Here is a 20,370-nt window from a genome sequence, read left to right on the forward strand (position 1 = left end):
AAATGGGGAGAATGGAAAGGGGATGAGGGCTGAAAAAATGCCTGTTGTGTACAATGTTCAATATTTGGGTGATGGGTACACTAGAAGCCCAATCCCCGCCACTACACAATATACCCATGTAACAAACATGCATTGTGCCTCCTGAATTTGAAATATTTTTTAAAAGCCATCCTAAAAATGCTTAAATAGGCAATTATAAACATGCTTGAAACAAAATCAAAAAATAGAAAGTCTCAGCAAAGAAATGTAAGAAAAAATGGAAAACTTAGAACTGGAAAATACAATAACCAAATAAATCTTAATGGATGCACTTAATAGCAGAATGGAGGGGACAGAGGGATTAATGAGTGAATTGGGATACAGAACAATAAGCATTACACAATCTGAACAGAGAGAAAATAAACTGAAAGAGGCTTAAGGACCTATGAGACTGTAACTAAAGATCTAATGTTCATGTCATCATAGTTCTGGAAGGTGAGGAGAAAAAAAGGGGGTGAAAAAGTTGTCAAAGAAGTAAAGGCTGAAAACTTCTCAAACTGGCAAAAGACATAAACCTACAGATTCCAGAAACTGAGCAATCCCAACAGGATAAACCTAAAACAAAATACCCACACCAAAACATATCATAGTCAAACTTCTGCAAACTAAAGGCAAGGAAAAAAATTTTGAAAGCAGAGAGACACAACGTACTGATGGGAGAAAAACAATTGAAATGATAGCAGATTTCTGAGAAACCACAGATACCAGAAGTGGCACAATTTTTTTTTAAGTGCTAAAAGAAAAGAATTGTTAATGCAAAATACTATGTCCAGAAAAAAGACTGTCCAAAAAAACAGAAAACCACTAATATCCCTGGTAAATCTAAATACAAGAACCCTTAAGAAAATAATTAGAAAAGAGAATTTAGCAACATATAAAAAGAATTATACACCATGACCAAGTGTGGTTGATTCCAGAAATACAAGGCTGATGCAATATTTGAAAGTCAGTCAATTCAATCTACCATGTTAATAAGCTAAAGAAGAAAAATTACTTGAGCTTACCAATCAATACAGAAAAACATTTGATAAAATTAAATATTCATTTAGATAATAACTTCAACTGCAGCCAAATACCACAGAAAAAGTCTCAGAAAATAGGTTCTGAGATAAAAATCTCAGAAAAATAGGAACAGAGGGGAATGTTCTCAGTTTGATAAAGATCACCTACGGAAACTCATGGGTAACACTGCACTCCATGGTGAAAGACTGAATGCTTTTTCTCTAAGATAGGGAACAAGGCAAGACTGTCTGTTCTCATCATTCTTATGCAATACAATGCTGGAAGTTCTTACCAGTGCAATAGGAAATGAAAGAAAACAAAAGACGTACAGATCAAAAACAAAGAAACTGTCCCTATTTGCAGTTAACATGACTAGGTAGAAAATCCCAAGAAACCTATAAATAAACATCTAGAATTAATAAGTGAGTTCAGCAAGTTCACAGGATACAAGATAAACATACAATAATTAATTGTATTTCTATATGCTAGCAATGAACACAAGGACACCAAAATTATAACACCATTTACAACTGCTTAAAAAAGAAACACTTGGGTATAAATTTAAAAAATGTGTAAAAGGCCTTATGCTGAAAACCATAAAATGCTGATGAAAGAAATCAAAGAGCTAAATAAATGGATCCATGTTTATGAATTTCAGTTCTCCTCAAATTGATATACAGGTTTAACACAACTCCTATCAAAATCTCAGCAACATATTTTTGTAGATATAGACAAGAATTTAAAATTTATACAGAAAAGGAAAGAAATGAATAGCTAAAGCAGTTTTGAAAAAGATTATATAGCTATGCATTAATTAAGACCGTGTGGTATTAGCAGAAGGACAGACACACAGATCAGTGTAACAGAATAGAGAACCCAGAACAAATCCACACAAATATGCCAACTATTTTTAAACAAAGATGCAAAAACAATTCAATGGTGGAAAGGTAACCTTTCAACAAATGGTGCTGAGGTATTAGACATCCATGGGCAAAAAACTGAACCTCGGCCAGGCATGGTGGCTCACGCCTGTAATCCTAGCACTTCGGTGGCCAAGGCAGGCAGATCACCTGAGGTCAGAAGTTCAAGACCAGCCTGACCAACATGGAGAAACCCCGTCTTTACTAAAAATACAAAATTAGTTGGGCATGGTAGCAGGCGCCTGTAATCCCAGCTACTTAGGAGGCTGAGGCAGGAGAATCACTTGAACCTGGGAGGCAGAGGTTGCAGTGAGCCGAGATAGAGCCACTGCACTCCAGCCTGGGCAATAAGAGTGAAACTGCGTCTGAAAAAAAATAAATAAATAATGAACCTCAACCTAAGTCTTACACCTTATACAAATATTAACTCAAAATGGATCATTAACTTAACTATACAATTTGAAACTATAAAACATTTAGAAAAAAAAAATAAGAAAATCTTTAGCCTCTAGTGCTAGGCAGAGTTTCTAGACTTAACACCAGTAACATGATCCATAAAAGGAAAAACTAATGTTAGACTTCATTAAAATTTAAAACTTTTGCTCTACAAAAGCCCCTGCAAAGAGGATGAAAACACAAGCTACAGACTGTGAGAAAATACTTGGAAACCACAAATCCAGTGAAGGATTCGTTTCTAGAATATATAAAGAATTCTCCAAACTCAACAAACAATCCAATTAGAAAATGGACAAAAGACATAAAGAGACATTTCACTGAAGAGGATAGACACGATATATAGATGCATAGATACAAATGAAAAGATGTTCAACATCATTAATGATTAGGGAAATGTAAATTAAAACCATGATGCTATATCACCACACGTCTATAAGAACTGTTAAAATAAAAATAGGAATAACACTGAATTCTGATAAGGAGGCACAACTACCAAATTACTCATACACTGTGGGTGGGGATGTAAAATCGTACACCCCTCTAGAAAGCAGTTTAGCAGTTTCTTATAAAACTAAATACATGATTACAATACAACCCAGTAATTATACTTCTGGGAATTTATTCCAGATAAATGAAAACTTATTTTCACACAGAATCCCGTGCATAAATGTTTACAGCAGCTTTCTTCATAATAGCCAAAAAGTGGAGACAACCCAAACGCTCTTCAAAGGACGGAAGGACTAAACAAATTGTACTACAGCTTGACTATGGGATATTACGCAGCAATAAAAAGGAGCAAATGACTGATACATGCAATAATCTGGATAAATTTCCAGATAATTATAAAGAATGAAAAAATCCTATCTCAAAACATTACATACTGTATGATTCTATTCATATAACATTCTTGAAATGACAAAATCATTGAAATAGAGACAGACAGGTGATTGCCAGGAATTCACTAGAGAGTGGGGACAGCAGGGAAGTAGAGGTGGCTATAGAAGGGCAACATGAGGGACCTTGGTGGTGACAGAGAGAAATATTCTGTATCTTGCCTGCCTCAATGTCAATTGTGCTATTGTGCTATAGTTTTGCAAGATGTTATCACTGGGGAAAAGTCAGGGGGTACAGGATACATAGGACATGGCTCTGTTAATTTCTAACGACTATATGTGAATCCACAATGATCTCAAAATAAAGTTTAATTAAAAGAAGTTAGGATAGGGGTTACCCTTAAGGGATACAGTGACTAGAAGGAATTTTGGGGTGCTGATAACATATTTTATCTAGGGCTTTATTTCATGACGTGTTCACTTTGTAAAAACTCAATGAACTATAGTATTCTATAACAAAAGAACTTAATATGAAGAAAAAAGAGATGAAAACAGGAGAAAAAAATTAGACAGATACAGCATCTCCCAGGAAGTCGAACATCTAGAAAATAATAACTCCAAGAAGGAAAAACAGAAAAAAATTAAGGGAAGAAAACTTTAAAATTTCAAGAAAATGCCTCAAAACTGAAAGATAAGAGTTGTCTAAGTGAAATGACCCACCTAGTACCTAACACAATGGATAAAAGTAGACACAAGACAAAGCACATCATCAACATTTCAGAATACCAGGATAAACGAATTACCTTACAAACTTTCAAAGAATAAAATATTTTACATAATAAGGATCAGGAATGAGAATGGCTTCAGATATCTCAACAACATCACAATCTATATGTAGCCAAATTATTACTTGAGTTTATGGGTGAAATAAAGACATTTTACGCATTCAATTTCTCACAAAATTTATCTCTTATGTACCCTTTCTCAGGTTGTGTTCCACCAGAACAAAAGGATAAATCAAGCAAAAGACAGACATGGGATATACGAAATAAGAGATCTAACATGGGAGAGAAGCAATGGGAATACAGGGATGACAGAACTGGAGATCCCAGGATGACAGCTTTGTACCAGACACAAGGGCAACCAGTGTAGTGGGAACAGGACTGAAGGTTTCAGGAGAGACCGTCAGGAAAATGACACTGGTAGAATACCAATACACCTGAAAGTCCTAAGAGGAAATTTAGATGGCTGGTGAAACATTCAGGGATGAATAACTGATAAATACAGAGAAAGTTAAATAGAACACTACAAGAAAACAGAGTTGCACAGAAAAAGAAAAAAAAATGCAGTTTACTGCATGTCTCTGTTATGATTACACAATCATACAAATGCAAACATGAATACTGAACTAACCAAAATTGCCTTATAGCTACGTTGGAAAGTCAAAGTAATGAGAAAGCTGGACTTTCTCATTAGAGAGTCAGGAGCAGAAGAGAGAGTTAACTCGGTTTCTTGCATAGTGGGAAGACACTAGACGTTATCTAGTGTCTTTAAATAAAATTAAAGTCAAGAAATACAGATACAAGAATTTTATTTAAAGACATACAGGTGATAATCCTACTACTTTGGGAGGCCAAGGCAAGAGGATCAATTGAGGTCAGGAATTCAAAACCAGTCTGGGCAACACAGCGAGATCCCATCTCTAAAAAAAAAAATTTTTTTTAAGTTAGTTGGGTATGGTGGTACATGCTTGCAGTCCTAGCTACCTGGGAGGCTGAGGTGCCCAGGACACAGTGAGCTATGATCATACCACTGCACTCAGCCTGGGGCGAGACATGTCTCAAATAAATAGACAGGTGAATATCAAAATAATTGCAGAAAAAGTAGTTGCCTCTGGGAGGAGAAATAAAAAGAGCACAGAAGTCTGTTTTTTGTTTTGGTTTGTAATAAACCTTGTAAACATGTTCACTTTTTTTAACTTCATACATCTATAACTCTCATTTTAAAAATGAAAACTAAGAAAGAAATATGCAGTCATGTGAGTTTTGTCTTTACAAATGACATTAAAGCCAAATACTAACACCCTTCTATCACTAACTAAATATTTTTCAGAGTTGTACAGAATGTCTGACTGTATCAATTCTAATTAGGGGCCTTAGAGTGGACTTTAATTAATTATTCTACACAAATCATCTGCTGAATCTTTACCAGGTAGATCAGAGAAGGACACAAAGTCCTCTTTAACAGGCATAATTTCCTGAATTGTCCAAGTGATGATGAAGAACTGATGCCCATGTGCTGATTCAAAAATGGAAATATCTTACATTAAAATATTGATGTAAACCTTGATGAGTGACTTTCTCCCAAAATATTCTTTCCTCTCCACCTTATGCAAATGATTTTTTAGTATCATAAGGTTACACAAGGCTTCTCTGGTTACATAAGTCCAGATGTTAAGTAGTTCTCACAGTATCAACAAATTCAAAGTCGTTATGGAAATGTTTCTGTAATGCCATTCAGTATCTCATATATAAATGTCATACTCAGTAACTTTTATATGAATTTCAAATATCAAAAGACAAACAAAAACTGTTTAAATCCAGGACATTATTTTTTTTTACTCAATATGTTCAGGTCATACTTAGATTTTGGTGAAAAGGAACCAAATCATGGAGAAATCACATTATAAACACAGTTATGAAATAAAGCATAATAAATAAAGTGTAACCACAGGATCAGGGACAAAAAGAAACCAAAAACAAGTATATCCCAATGTAGAGCATCTTTGGTTGAAGTGGATTATATTTAATTTGTCATAAGGAATGACAGAACAAATACAAAGAGTAGTAAAAATATTTATATGCTGGATGAGACAATCTGTTTATAAAGTGAAAGGAGATTTTGTTTATTGAGAGGTTGATATGGACTGAATGTCTGCAGCCCCTCCAAAATTAATAAGTTGAAGCCCTAAACCCCAGTATGATGGTATTTGGAGGTAGCCCCATTTGGAGGTAATTAGGTTGAGAAGAGGTCATGAGATAGGACCTTTCTGATGGGATTAATGCCCTTATAAGAGGAGGCAACTCTCTCTCTACCCACATAGCAAGAAGGCGGCTATCTGGTAGCCAGGAAGAGGGCCCTCAACAGGAACAGGGCCTACTAATGTTGGACTTCTCAGTCTCCAGAACTGTGAGAAATAAACTGTGGTTCAAGCAACCCTGTCTATATATGGTATTTTGTTATAGCAGCCTGAGCAAACTAAGACAGTGAGCAATGAACATGAATCAATTCAGTTAATATTTTGTTTTTAATGTCTGAGTCTTAACATTAAAAAAAAAAAACTTGAAAACACAGAGTTAAGAAGACATTTCTAATTATATACACAATTAACTTATGATCTTCTCTGGGAAATATTCTCTATTGCAGGTTTGCAGTTAATCCTAATCCGATAAGGAAGGCTTTGTTTACTTTTTAGGAAAGCAGAAGTCTTCTCACTTAGAACAGTCTAATGATAGTAATCAATACCACTATTGTGAAAATATAACACAGACTTCTAAAACCTGGAAAGCTATCATACCAGTACCTACACTGAGTCATTCAAACAGCAGGTACTTCTGAATTATTGATGAGAGGCAATGAAATCATTCTTTTTAAAACGGATAGCTTTCTTCATTATGTATTTAAATCAAAACTGCTCATATATCGAGTTATCCACAAATATATGAGAGTATGAAAACGGATTCAACTTTTGAAGAAAGAAACCCTGAGATCAAATCCATTATTTGGAATAATTGCCAAATGTTAGGTTTACAAACAAGATGAGAATGTGTGCTATAACACAGCAGTGATATAATTATCAGTGATGGAGAGCAAACAATCCCTGGATACCACAAAAGGGACACTCTTCCTTGTGCCGTGGCCTTCATAACTCAGTGTTGCCTAGTGACGAGGACTGAAGCTGCAAAGCAGGGAAACTGACTTCTCAAACCCTTGCAGCTAGCTCTGTCTTGTCAACTGTTATTGGCCAACATTCTCAATGCCTTTGGGAAACGTGAGTCCCAGAGCTGGACTCTTAACTACTGCTGCAATTATGACCAGTATAGACATAGGGAAACCACTGCAAAAGAGCATTAGAATCTAGATATTCACACACCACACTTGAACATTCAGTTCAACCCCCGGCTTCTTCTGGGATAGAGCTTCTTCCAGAGATACAGTGTACAAGGTCAATTCCCATAGATCTTTATTTTTCCATCAGGATTGCTTTAGCATCTGCTAGACATTTAGCCAATGTCATGAAAAATATATATAAGGTTAGTTTTATAACAGTCACATAGGCTACAAGGGCACTGGTCTGTGCAAAGATGAATGACTATTTTGGAATCTTCCTTTTCCTTTCAGAGTATTTTGACATGGTTCCTTTATGGCAAAGCCAAATGATGAAAGAAACAAAACTAGTCTGAGTCCTGTCAGCCCAGTTTCCAGCTTCAGCCCTCCAGGCACTCAGCACTGCCCACGAGCTCCCCAGAGCTGCTACTAGCAGCATTCCATTGGGATTGAAACTCCTCCCAGCAACTAAAGCCTGGCACCCTTGTCATTCTTTTTTTTTTCCTTTTTGTTTTTAGACAGGGTCTCCTTCTGTCCCCCAGGCTGGAGTGCAGTGGCACAATCACAGCTCACCACAGCCTCAACCTCCTGGACTCAAGTGATCCTCCCACCTTAGCCTCCCAAGTAGCTGGGACTATTGGCATACACCACCACACTCGGCTATTCTTTTTAGTTGTTTGTGGAGACAGGGTCTCACTATATTGCCCAGGCTGGTCTTGAACTCCTGGGCTCAAGTGATCCATTTGCATCAGCCTCCCAAAGTGCTGGAATTACAGCTGTGGGCCACTGCGCCCAACCACTCTTGTCATTCTGGTGGACCTTCTCAGGCTCCTAGTAAAACCTGAGTGCTAGATCACAGGAAAGCTGATCCACAACCTTGGTTGCCCCATCTTAACAACATATTTGCACTTTAACAGGGATTCAGTGGGCATACTATCATACTATTACCAACTACAACACTTAAGTAACACTTGCGATGACCCTGGCATGCATTACCTCATTTCATCCTCATAACAGTTCTCTGGGGTGGAAATGATTACTTTCTCAGTTTTACAGATGAGGAACCTATGGCAGAGAGAAGGCAAATAACCAGCCCAAAGTCACATAGGGAATGAGTAACAGTGCTGCTCTTAGCAGGTCTGACTCTCAGTGCACTGTATAACTGTGAGACAGGGATGCCAAAAATTAGGTCTTAGGCCTCAAAGACTTGGTTTGTCATTGACAAGATAAACCTAAAATACCTCTCTCTCTCTCTCTCACTCACACACACACACACACCCCCCACACACACCCACCACTAAAGGGTTAAATGAAAAGTCAGAATAATGGAAGAAAAGCCACATAGTCCTATATAATTTATTAACTAAAAGATATTAGGGACATTAGGCATGCTTCCGGAGTTCCAAGTAGGGTGTCCATACTTCAGACAGGGGTTGTCAGGAAAATGAGGGCTTAAACTGAACCCTGAAAGATGGGCAGGATTCACTTAGGCAAAGATGAGTGGGAAAACTATTCCAGGGTAGAGGAAAGAAAAGGCAGCAGAGGATCCATAAAAGATTTATTCCAGGACTAAAGGGCATATGAGGCCACCCAGACAGCAACAGACGGCACAGGGCCTTGAATACCAGGCTGAGGGACGACAGAACACAAAATACAATGGAATTATACTGAAAAAAAGACATGCATTTGAACAACCAAAAAAACCCTACAGCTATAGATCGAGCACCCTCTAGTAGGTAGGACACATGCTGGAGGCCACACAGTCCCTGTCATGACACCCAGAGGCGAGAAGAAGACGGGGGCACACACAATTACAACACCCCGTGCTCAATGTTCAAACAGGAGCAAGCACAGGTGAGGTACACAGAGGGTCTCTGGGGTGGAGCCTCAAGCCAATCTTAAAGGATGAATAGATGGCAGGGTTTTGCTACTGCAACCTTGCTAAGGATTTCCCAACATCTGAACTTTCACTTTGGTGTACTGATCTTATCATTTATGATCCAGTACTGAAGTCCTGTGATGGCATCATTTCAGAACAAACAGTACTTTATGAATTCACTATATCTAATGGACCTTTCATAACATCTGGAAATATAATACACTGGAAACATTTTCCTGACTCCTTCCTCTACTTCTAGAGATTGTTCTCACATCTACTGTAGGATTTATAGGTAATTTTATTGCTATCTTTTTACAGATATCTCATCTGCCCAACAAGACTGTATAACCCTCAAGGGAGGAATCTAGTACATAACGTATTGCCCTTTACCCCTGTAAGCCCTCAATACTGTTTATTTTTGACAAGCACCTGATGACAATATATATATAAATGTTTATTAAAGTTTAACATGATCAAAAATTAATTTTAGGAAGTAGAGTCAAAAGAAGTCCCAGTTTCGTCCCCCGGCTTTGATAAATCAGTGCCTCTTTAAGCCTCCTTTTCCATACAAACTTAAGTCAATTAACTCCCAGAAGGGTTCTAGAGCTTAAATGAAATAAAGTATGAGAAAGCAATTCTGTTAATGTAAAAGCAACATATGAACATTTGGTGTTGGTGGTAGTTGTAGTTTTATTCCAGCTATTTCATTAAAACTCTGGGTCTTACTTTGCAATTATGCCAAAAGCACTTTTCCCAGAATTATTTGGCACCACCCTTGAACTGGGCCAGCATTTTATCCATCTATGCTCATGAATTTATGCTCATGTCTGTTTTCATGTCTACAGCCTGATGGGGGGCTGTGAGGCACTGGTTCACTGGAGAACACACTATTGTATTATGGACTGGAATGATAATTCATTATCTCCAGGAAAGAAATAACTATTCATTTAAAACATTTTACTTATATTTGTAACATCATAAATCTGAAAGAAAGGACCTGAAATCCTCTCTAACATTTACTTTCAACCTGCTAACAGGGTGAAAAAGGAACAAATTATTTTGATCTCATAAGGGTTGGAGGAAATAGCTTATAACCATAAAAGTGGCTTTAGTAATAAAGACCAACTAGATTTTCACTTTCACTTTGTGGAAGAAAATAATTAAATGCCAATTAAAAATGTATAATTTAAGTTCTTCAGACCTTATTAGTCATCATGAAGCAGATTGCTATTTATTAGTTTTAGACTCCTGATTAAATATTGTGCCAATATAGCATAATTTATAATATAAATTTGAAGCAGGCCCCAGAACTTCATTTCCTTCTACCTTTCAAATAAGCTTCCTGTCTTAGAACAAGCCCAGAAGGAGGAACAAGTAACAGTTCACATTACAGAGTGAAAAAAAATTTTTTTTTTAGAAAAGATATTTATATCTTGTTTCTCCAACAAAAGAATTCCATAGATGTTCAAGATACAAAGTGAAATTAATTGAATTTGCTGCTGGTACTCTGCATTTATTTGTTAAGAAGGAATACAATGTAGGGATTTAAGGGGGTCACAGAAGCTTTGTGACAGTAATGTACATTCATCTATTTCTAAACAAGTATCAGTAGCCAGGTGGGGCAACAAAATTGTTTGTTCAGGGTAACCAAATTAATGAAAAGGCAAGGTTTCCAATATTCACTGTATTTCAATTACTGAAACTTAAAACCCTTTCCCCATTGAAATAATATTACAAATAGCAAGAGTACCCAAGTTAACTGAACTAACAGTGCTAAGAAGCTGAGGGTCACAGAGTACATACTTTTTTTGTTTTTTGTTTTTTGTTTTTTTTGGAGACAGAGTCTCACTCTATCGCCCAGGCTGGAGTGCAATGGCACGATCTTGGCACACTGCAACCTCCCAGAGTGCATACTTTTTAAGAGGAAATTCTTCCTACTTTTCAGTCTGGGATGCCAGCAACACATCTCACCAAGGCACCCCCACCCCGAGCTTCAGGACCTACTCACTTCCCTAGAGCGGCGAGCCACAGCAGCATGCCTGGGATCCCCAGCCACTGGCTTCCTCCAGGGCAATGGTTCCAACATGTGAGAACCATGGAGTTATTGCCAGGGTTCTCTGATAGCCCTAACTATATGTCACACTTAAATACATACATTGAACTGATTTTCAAATGTACATTGGTGCTACCATCATACATTTATTTCTCTAATAAACATTAATGCAATTCTTATTAGCTTTCTATCATTATGCATTTTCTCAGATAGGATACCCTAAAAGCACAGCTATGACATGTGGGAGCCTGCGAATGCTGTAACATTAAAATGGTGTCTTCAGATTCCTTATAAGTGATAGGACAGGTAAGACGTTAGCAGAAGAGAGGAAAGAGAAAGTCCCGAACTTGATCAGCACCATCACAGGCCATAGCAAGTTAACACTTACCATTTGAAAGCTGTCTCCATATAAAATTATCTACTATTTTAATACACAAGATTTGTTTCTTTGTCAGGAAACTAATTTGGGAAATCTCAGATTTCTTATCTTTTCATAGCATAAAACAAAGGATTTTTAAAAGCTCGGTGATTGAAAGCAGTTATTTAAGGTTTCACAGAAAGATTTCCTCAATAAATTATAGTTTGTCATACTTTAGAAACAATTTAGACCGAATGTACACTTTTTTAAAAGAAAAAATTACAATTCAATTTGAAAGGTTTGTTTTGTTTTTATACCTACTTATGTGAATCCCTCTTTTATACACAAATACACAATCTTTTCAGAAAAGAACTTAGGTAAATACAATTAGTATAGGATTATAAGTCCAAAATCTAAAAATCCTAGGAACACAGAAAAACAAGACTGGAAAAATAAGAATTATAATGAAAAACAAAAGCACAACTCTGGGTATTAGTAATATAACATTAGGTTGTAGTTCTAGTATATGCATTATATTAATACCATATTTATAATGGGTCCTTGATAAATGCTTATTCAAGATTGCTGCTATCACTTGGCTATTTCAACACTATTAGACACTCAGGAAGTTAAGAAGGTTAAAGAAAGCACAATCTATACACAAGACAGTTTAAACAGAAATGTGTGGGTGCTTCTTTCTCAGAACTTTTATGAGTTTACAATTGAGACCAGAATATAGATCTCAAGGTTTATAACACACTTTCCTGTAGCCCTGGACTATCATCAGTTATTTTTACTTACATCCCCTAAATGTGCTACAGTCTAAAAGAATAATTTATATCCTTAGTACATTCCCATATATGTAATTTAAAATTGTTTTATTTTGCTATTAGGGTTCTGATAACTTGAGAATTACCATAAGCTATCAATTCTAATGATATAATTACTTTCAGAAAAAGGTTTATTACTTAGCCCATAAAAGAAAAAAGTGGCTGAGCACAGTGGCTCACATCTGTAATCCCAGCACTTTGGGAGACAGTGGTGGCAGGACCGCTTGAAGCCAGGAGTTCAAGACCAGCATGGGCTGTTAAGCAAGATCCCATGTCAGAAAATTTTTTTATAATGAGTCAGGCATGGTGGTTCACACCTGTGGTTCTAGCTACTCAGGAGGCCAAGGCAGGAGAATCACTGGAGCCCAGGAGTTCAAGGCTGCAGTGAACGAGGATCACACCACTGCACTCCGGCCTGGGTAACTGAGAGACACCCTGTCTGTAAAAAAATAAAAATAAAAAAGATAGATACTTGAACATACATACCATACCAATAATTTTTTAAATGGAAATATTCAATGCTGGTGAGTATGAGAATTGACAGGCTCTGTCATTTACTGAGAGTAAAAATATAAACTTTCTGAAAAGCAAAGACTTAAATGTAAAGATTTTTATTGCAACAGTTTTCACAATAATCACAACTGAAACAAAGTAAGTGATTGATAATAAGGACAGTTAAATAAGTTATAGTGAAAATAGGTAAACAAGCTATAGAGAAAAAAAATCTTATATCCATATGATGGGAAAATAGAACTTAACTACTTGGGAAAATGCATCATGTTAAATGAAAGAGCAGGACACAAACCTCTAGATATAGTACAGTTTATATTTGTAAATCTATGTGGTTCAAATAAAATGTATTTTAGAAAAAGACTCAATGAAAATGATACCAAAATGTTATCAGGGATTATCTCTGAGTAGTAAAATTTGGACCTATTTAATATTTTTCTTTTACTTGGCTGGATTTTTAAAAAATTATTATTTATCACTTTAAAAATATACACTTAAAAAGGAATTATTTTAAATATAAAACATTTGAGTGACAACTGGGATGTCCTTGTTCCAGGAGTTCCTGAAAAACTATAGAGAGTTATTAAATTGAGGTCTGATCATTCATCTAATGCCTTGTGCTTCTCAGTATACACAATTGAAAGGGACTGTCACAAGGACTTCGAGACACTCTTAAAAGACATACACACCTTTAGCAGGGAGCCTCATTACACAGAAAATAAAATTGAAACATGTGTCATGTTTACTCATTCAAAAGAACGATAATAAAGTCTTTTATTTAAACTCCCTTATAAATGTGAATTGGGGCATATTTGTTCATTAGTTAAACACAATTGCACAGGCATGATTTTGAAATAGAATTAAGAAAGGCACTCTATGATAGCTAAAGAAGCTTGCCTTTGCTGAATTGGAGCATGTTCATCAAGAACACAGCACTTCTTTATTTTATATTCCAGGATACATGTGCAGGACATGCAGGTTTGTTACATAGGCAAACGTGTGCCATGGTGGTTTGCAGCACCTACCAACCCATCACCTAAGTATTAAGCCCCACATGATTTGTTATTTATCCTGATGCTCTCTCTCCCCCCACCACCCCACCCGCCAGATAGGCCCCAGGAACACAGTACTCCTTAAAAGTCACAGGCAGCATGCATGTCACTTTGTATGATTCTGCTTTATGTGTTTTGTGTGGTGGCTTCTTCCTTTGCTCTACATGACAGAAACGTGTGTACCTTGAGGCCAAGTATGTTCTACTTTAACTTTGTCCCTAAAAGTGCCCTGAACAGTTAAGAATTCCCAGCATGACTCATAGAGACTCACTCCTGCCACTGCTCCAGTGCTCAGTTTGTCCTGGAATCCTGGGCCCTACCTGCCATGTCTCTCCTCTTCACCCCACAGTATAGCAGGGCTGACGGTACATTGGTTTATTGGAGCTCAGAGAGCAGACCCCGTGCAGAGTGGAGTGCACCTGCCTGTGGAGGAAGGTCTCTCTACATAACCAACACAGACTGCTAACTACCAGTCCAGGCTCGTCACTCACTTTCCTTTGGCACGGTTAACCCACACATCGGGCTTGTTCAGGCAGCACCAGTGCCTCCTTTTTATCCTCCTCACAGCCACACACCAGAGCTCTCTCTGCCCACTGCTGATTCATAGTGTCCCTGTCTTTCCCTCTCTTTCCCCCATCCCACTCTTGGTCTCAGATCAAAATGCTTCCAAACATTTCCTCAGAGTCATTCAGAGTTGGACTTTCCTGTTTTGTACTTGCCAAATGTTTCCTGAATTGGTCTCTCATTCTAAAACATGCTCCACAACGAATGTCAAAGAAAGCCATCTCTGCCCCCCTTAATTCAATTTTTTCCACATCTCTTGAACATGGTTTAAAAACCTGCTAAATTTCTTCCCATTTTTGCCCTATTCTCTCGCATTCTATCCCACCCCTCCCATTCTAAAATGCAGCAGGACCACCAGGTCACAAGGTAATACAGAACTCTCACTCACATCTCTTCAACACAGTCATCAACACGTGGCTCAGCTAGATTTACATCATAATAGATCAAGGCAGACAGAGGCTACTTTGAACACATACAACATTGGGATGTAGTTTTTGTTGGTGCTGAGGTAGAGGTGGGGGTTCGGGAGGGTGTGCTCTTTTTAAAGCCATAATGTAGCAACCAGTATCTATAGCAGGCACATATTAATATATAGACTTAAGGTTTAGGTGTTCCATGTTTGTAATTATTTATTATTTGTTTGGCTTTTCTGTTTTGGCCTCTGCACCAACAAATCAAACATCACTTGTCTGAACAAATGACTGGTAGTTTCCAAAAGTTGCCCAGCCAACTTGAGACAATGCCATTTTGCAAAAACAATAAATAAATATCATCCAAATGTGGGCAATCAAAAACAGCTACAAAGCAAATGTTACTGAATCCAGCAGTGGGGTTAAGTACTGGATAATGTATCATTCAGAATTCAGGAAAACAAATCAGGCTGACACAAGCCCCTCTCACCCCCAAAATGCCAGTAGAGTAAATGGGAACAGATAGCTAATGTTGGATAATTAAACATGGAGGAATTATAAACTCAAAGGGAATGTTCTTGGTGGAGGCATTAAGGTGTTTTCATTGCCCCACACAGAATTCACATCAGATGTGTTTGTTTGCTTTTCCCAGGAATCAAAAATGCTGTGCCCAGAGAAATGCCATGTTAGTTGAGTTTGAGAAACAAATTTTACCCAAACTGGCTTTGTACTAGGGTAGGACTCTGCACTTGATTTCTGCCTTTAAAGATAACTTATTAAACAAAGTTTCCTAAATTAAAAGATTGAGATTTCCTTCTGCCTAAAACATAATTAGAACCTAAAATGAAATGTTGGCTAATACCTAAAATTGTGAGAACATCTCTTCTGTAAAATACTTTTACAATTCTCTCTTTCTTAAGATTACCTACTACCACAATGATAATTAACCAAGTTTAAGCATGTGTTTTCTTGATTCTGAAAAGTCTGAATGTATTACGGCTCTGGATTTCTAAGTCTGGGCAGGGAAATCTATTAATTTTTAAGGATTCTAAGCAGTGGTTTTAGTTAATTTTACACAGAATTTGATAGAACTGTGGGATGGCATTTAACAAGTACATATGCATCAGATTAGATTAACTTGATAACCCACTGCTCCTAAATTGTTACTAAAAATAATTACACCTAAACTCATCCAGAATACCATAATTTCATGAGATGACACAGCAGGTAAATTGGTTTCTCCAACTCCTACCTTCTACCAGATTGTTCTGTACAGAACAATCATGCGTCCAAAGACAGCCACCACTAGCAAGACCAGGAAGAAAGAAATTCTTATCACCCCTAATCAAGCAGATAAATTGTGTATGCTCCAAAGTATTCTTATTGAAGAGGAAAACTGAGGAGTTGTAGAATATGCTACAGTTACTGTTAGAAAAAGGAAAAGCCAGTCACCTGAGACTCTATACCCTTTGCCCCCCAATTCTCAGTATGCCACCTTTCACTTTCATCTCTTGAGTCTCATTTTACTTTCCTAACATTAGAGTTTAGGCACATTCAATTTTATCTTACTTTGGATTGTTATAAAGTCAATTAATTCTAGTCTTCTTCCTTTTTAGTTTATATAATAAGATAACACATGCTTGTTCCAAAAACAAAATTTTAAGCCCAAACATAACTTTATAAGGTAAAAAGCAAAAACATCCTCTTTTCTCCATCTTGTCTCACTTCCTTAAGATAGCCACTGTCGGCTGGCCGCAGTGGCTCATGCCTGTAATCCCAGCACTTTGGAAAGCCTAGGTGGGGGGATCACGAAGTCAGAAGATGGAGACCATCCTGGTCAACATGATGAAACCCCATCTCTACTAAAACTACAAAAATTAGCTGATCATGGTGGCATGCGCCTGTAATCCCAGCTACTCAGGAGGCTAAGAATAGTTTGAACCCGGGAGTAGGAGGGTGCAGTGGGCCGAGATCGAGCCACTGCACTCCAGCCTGGCAACAGAGCGAGACTCCATCTTAAAAAAAAAAAAAAAAAAAAGCTACTGTCAACAGTTTGGGGACAAAAGGTATATGTGTGCCTGTATGCAGGTTTAAACAAATGTATATAAATTTCTTCTGAAGCTTGTTTTTTCTTTCTTTCTTTCTTTTTTTGAGATAGAGTCACTGCAACCTCTGCCTCCCTGGTTCAAGCAATTCTCTGCCTCAGCCTCCCGAGTAGCTGGGATTCCAGGTGCCCACCACCACACCCAGCTAATTTTTGTATTTTTAGTAGAGATGGGGTTTCACCATCTTGGCCAGGCTGGTCTTGAACTCCTGACTTTGTGATCCACCTGCCTCGGCCTCCCAAAATGCTGGGATTACAGGCATGAGCCACGTTGCCTGGCCATTTTTTTCATTTAATATACAGCATCTTGATTTTTCAGCCAATGTACAAAATAGCTAGCAGACACACATTTATTGCATTTCTTCCTTTCCCTACAATGAGATTGCCAAATTAAGATTTACTGTCAAAGGAAGTAAAACAAAAAAAAAAAACCTGTCAGCTTCATATTGCCTTCAATCTGTAACTGGTGAGGACAAAATAGTAAACATACACACATTAATATACATACATAATAAATACATAAATTACCCTACATGGCTAAATGTTAACATAAGTAATACATGTACATTGAAATGAAGTTAATTTTCAAGGGCAAGAAGCTAAGGAAGGCATCTGCATAGGTGGAGAGACTTAATGGGTTCTGATCAGTGAGGGACACCATGTGGAAATTTCCTGGGCTTTGGAGTCAGAAACATGAGGTCAAATCTAACTCTACCTCTTACTGATTATGCGGTTTGTGTAAGTTGCTTAACCCTTCTAAGCTTCCCTTTTGTCATGCACAGAACTAGGGGAAATACTTATCTTACAGAGACTTAAATATTAAATGTTTAAGATGGTGTCTTGAACATAATAAGTACTTAAAAAATGCCTTAATACTGTTAATAATCCAGACACCATATATGATGGAATTGGTGATCCCATACTTTCAACACCACAAAATACCTGCGAACTCTGGTTTTTGTCTTTGTGTTTTATTTGCCTTCATGCTTTTATATTTGTATAGACATGGAAAGTGCCTTAGAAATAAACTGCTGTAAACATAAAGGACACACAACTACTTAGTAGCTTTAATGCATTATTGAAGTGATGCTCTCTCCTCCTATTTCCCCAGAGCATCTTGCATTGGGCTCATTAACAATGTCCCATCCTTCCCCTAAGCAATCCTAAATCTTACTTACACCTTGTGATAAATATAAGCCATCTGACTACCACTAAATAACTGACAACATCCTCCACCTCTGCTAGCAGCTTGACGTATCAAAAGCCATGCTTCTCAAAGAAGAGGATCCTATCCTCTTTCACTTAACAAGGCTAAAACAGATGCATACACTTTTAGCTGGCTAGTGCCCACGACTTGGGGAAAGGACCTACCAAGTACACATCTCCTTTTATTACATATTTTAGTCAACTGTATGTCCACCTACCCTTCACATTTATCTATACTTAAGAGGTTAGATTTCTAGAAAATCATGCACTTCTAGAAGGATTAGGGGAAATTTTGGCCACTATACTATCCAACCATTCTCTTTTCCATGTGAGAAAACAGGAAGATGTGACATGCCCAAGGACACACAGCTATTCAGATACCAGTTGAGATTACAACTTCAACTCTTTAAGTCTTTTGCACACTAATAAGCAAGGTATGTGTTCCAGTAGTTCTGTGAGGTGCTTATTCAATCTTTTTGGATGTAAAGAAACGTCGGTGGTTGCGAATGCATAAGGGTAATTAACCCACCTGTCTGTCCCTGTGGGGATGGGATTAATGAGGGGGAAAGTTGCGTTTGTAATTTTCTGCCATCTTACCTAAATTTGCAGGAAAATTGCTCTATGGGCAATAAATATGACTCAGAAAGACTAGCAACCCCCAGTAGTATCTCAAAAGGGCTCCAGAGACCTGTTAGACCAAGTGGAAGTAAAGCACGAAGAGGGGGATGTCTGCTAGGATGGCGGCAGGCAGGGGAGAGGTTTGTTTTTTTTTTTTCTGTATTTATTCACCTGGGAGGGCAGACGTTGTCAATTTCCTCCTCCTGCCACACAACTGGCCACGTCCTTGTCACTGGGGCTGTGTGGAGGTTCTCACCTCCTCCTTTCTCCCAGGGATGTTTACAGCGAAGGCGCAGGTCGGCCTGGGTGGAGGAGGACCCGGGCATCTGCGCCTCCCCGCACCCCCGTCCCCCCGTCCCCACCCGCGGCAGCAGCTGCGGGCGCCCGGCGAGGGCTCCCTGGGCAGCGCCTTTGTTTTCCCGACTCCAATTACGTTTGCGGAAGTGCTGCCAGCACCCGGCACGCTGGGGGCGCAGGCGGCAGCCTCCCCCAGCACCCCACAAAGATGACACCCGACACGGAAGCCGGGGGAGGGAGGGAGGGAGCGGCGAGTGAGCGAGGCCCGGAGCAGAGACAGCGGCGCACGCTCGTCTCCGAGCCCCGGCCACGAAGCCCCTTTCCCGGCAGCAGGTGTGCGCTGCTGAGGTGCCTCCCCGCCCTCCGGCTGGGCCCGTCCGGGGCGGGGGAGGCCAGGGCGGGTCTGCGAGCCCCTTCTCCGCACTCCGGGCCCGACTCACCTGCTGCGGCGGCGGCAGCGCTCAGCTGCGCGGGGCGCGGGGAACCCTGTCCCCGGAGCGCGGGGCGGTGGCTCGGGGCCCCGGGGAGGCGGCTGTCGGGGCAGCGCGCACCATCCCGGGCTGCTCGCGCGCTCCTTGGGGGCTGCGGCGGGCTGGGCGGGGCGCGGCGAGGGATGCGGACCGGGTGGGGCCACGGAGGCGGAGGGCCCAGCGCTCCCGCCGGCGCGACCTTCTCTCCCGCTGCGGCTCCTCCTCCTCCCCGGCCCGGGCCTCACAGTCGCCGCTGCTCACTACCGGCTGGACCCGTTTCAGGGCCGGGCGCCGAGGACCGGCCGCCAGGTGCAGCGCTCCACCTCCTGCGGCGGCGGCGGCGGCGGCGGCGGATGCGTCGACCGCCCGCTCTCGGCCTCCAGCCCGCCCCGGCGGCCCCGAGGGACTCCTGAACCCAGCCGGGCCGGGGGAGCTCGCTGAGGAGGCGAAAGCACTGGGCGAGGCTCCATCCCTTCCCCACTCTCCACCCCCCCGCCCCCACGCGGCTCCCGCTGAGCCCCCAGGCAATGAGTACCGGCCAGGAAAGGTGGGGGAAAATGTACTAACATCCTTTATTCTTTGAGCACCTTTTAAGTGGCACACACAATGCTAACGTGGTCAGTGCGTTATCTCCGCGTCTGTCCCTGGTTGACCCGGGAAGG

The 20,370-nt window shown here is 39.6% G+C and overlaps 1 protein-coding gene across 4 annotated transcripts in view; it reads right to left on the reverse strand.

The window, feature by feature from the left end:
• MFSD6 (major facilitator superfamily domain containing 6) overlaps positions 1-19,825 on the reverse strand; it is a 98,335-nt gene extending 78,510 nt beyond the window's left edge. For 2 of the 4 annotated variants that reach the window (XM_050751877.1, XM_050751879.1), the window contains exon 1: positions 19,679-19,825. The gene's annotated coding sequence lies outside the window, so the exon portion shown is untranslated. Of the gene's footprint in view, positions 1-19,112; positions 19,263-19,678 lie in introns of those variants that run through there. The other 2 variants (XM_050751878.1, XM_050751876.1) reach the window with 2 other exon arrangements.
• Positions 19,826-20,370: the final 545 nt, after the last annotated feature.

This window comes from Macaca thibetana, chromosome 12 (genome assembly GCF_024542745.1).
Source record: "Macaca thibetana thibetana isolate TM-01 chromosome 12, ASM2454274v1, whole genome shotgun sequence".
NCBI classification, from domain to species: domain Eukaryota; kingdom Metazoa; phylum Chordata; class Mammalia; order Primates; family Cercopithecidae; genus Macaca; species Macaca thibetana.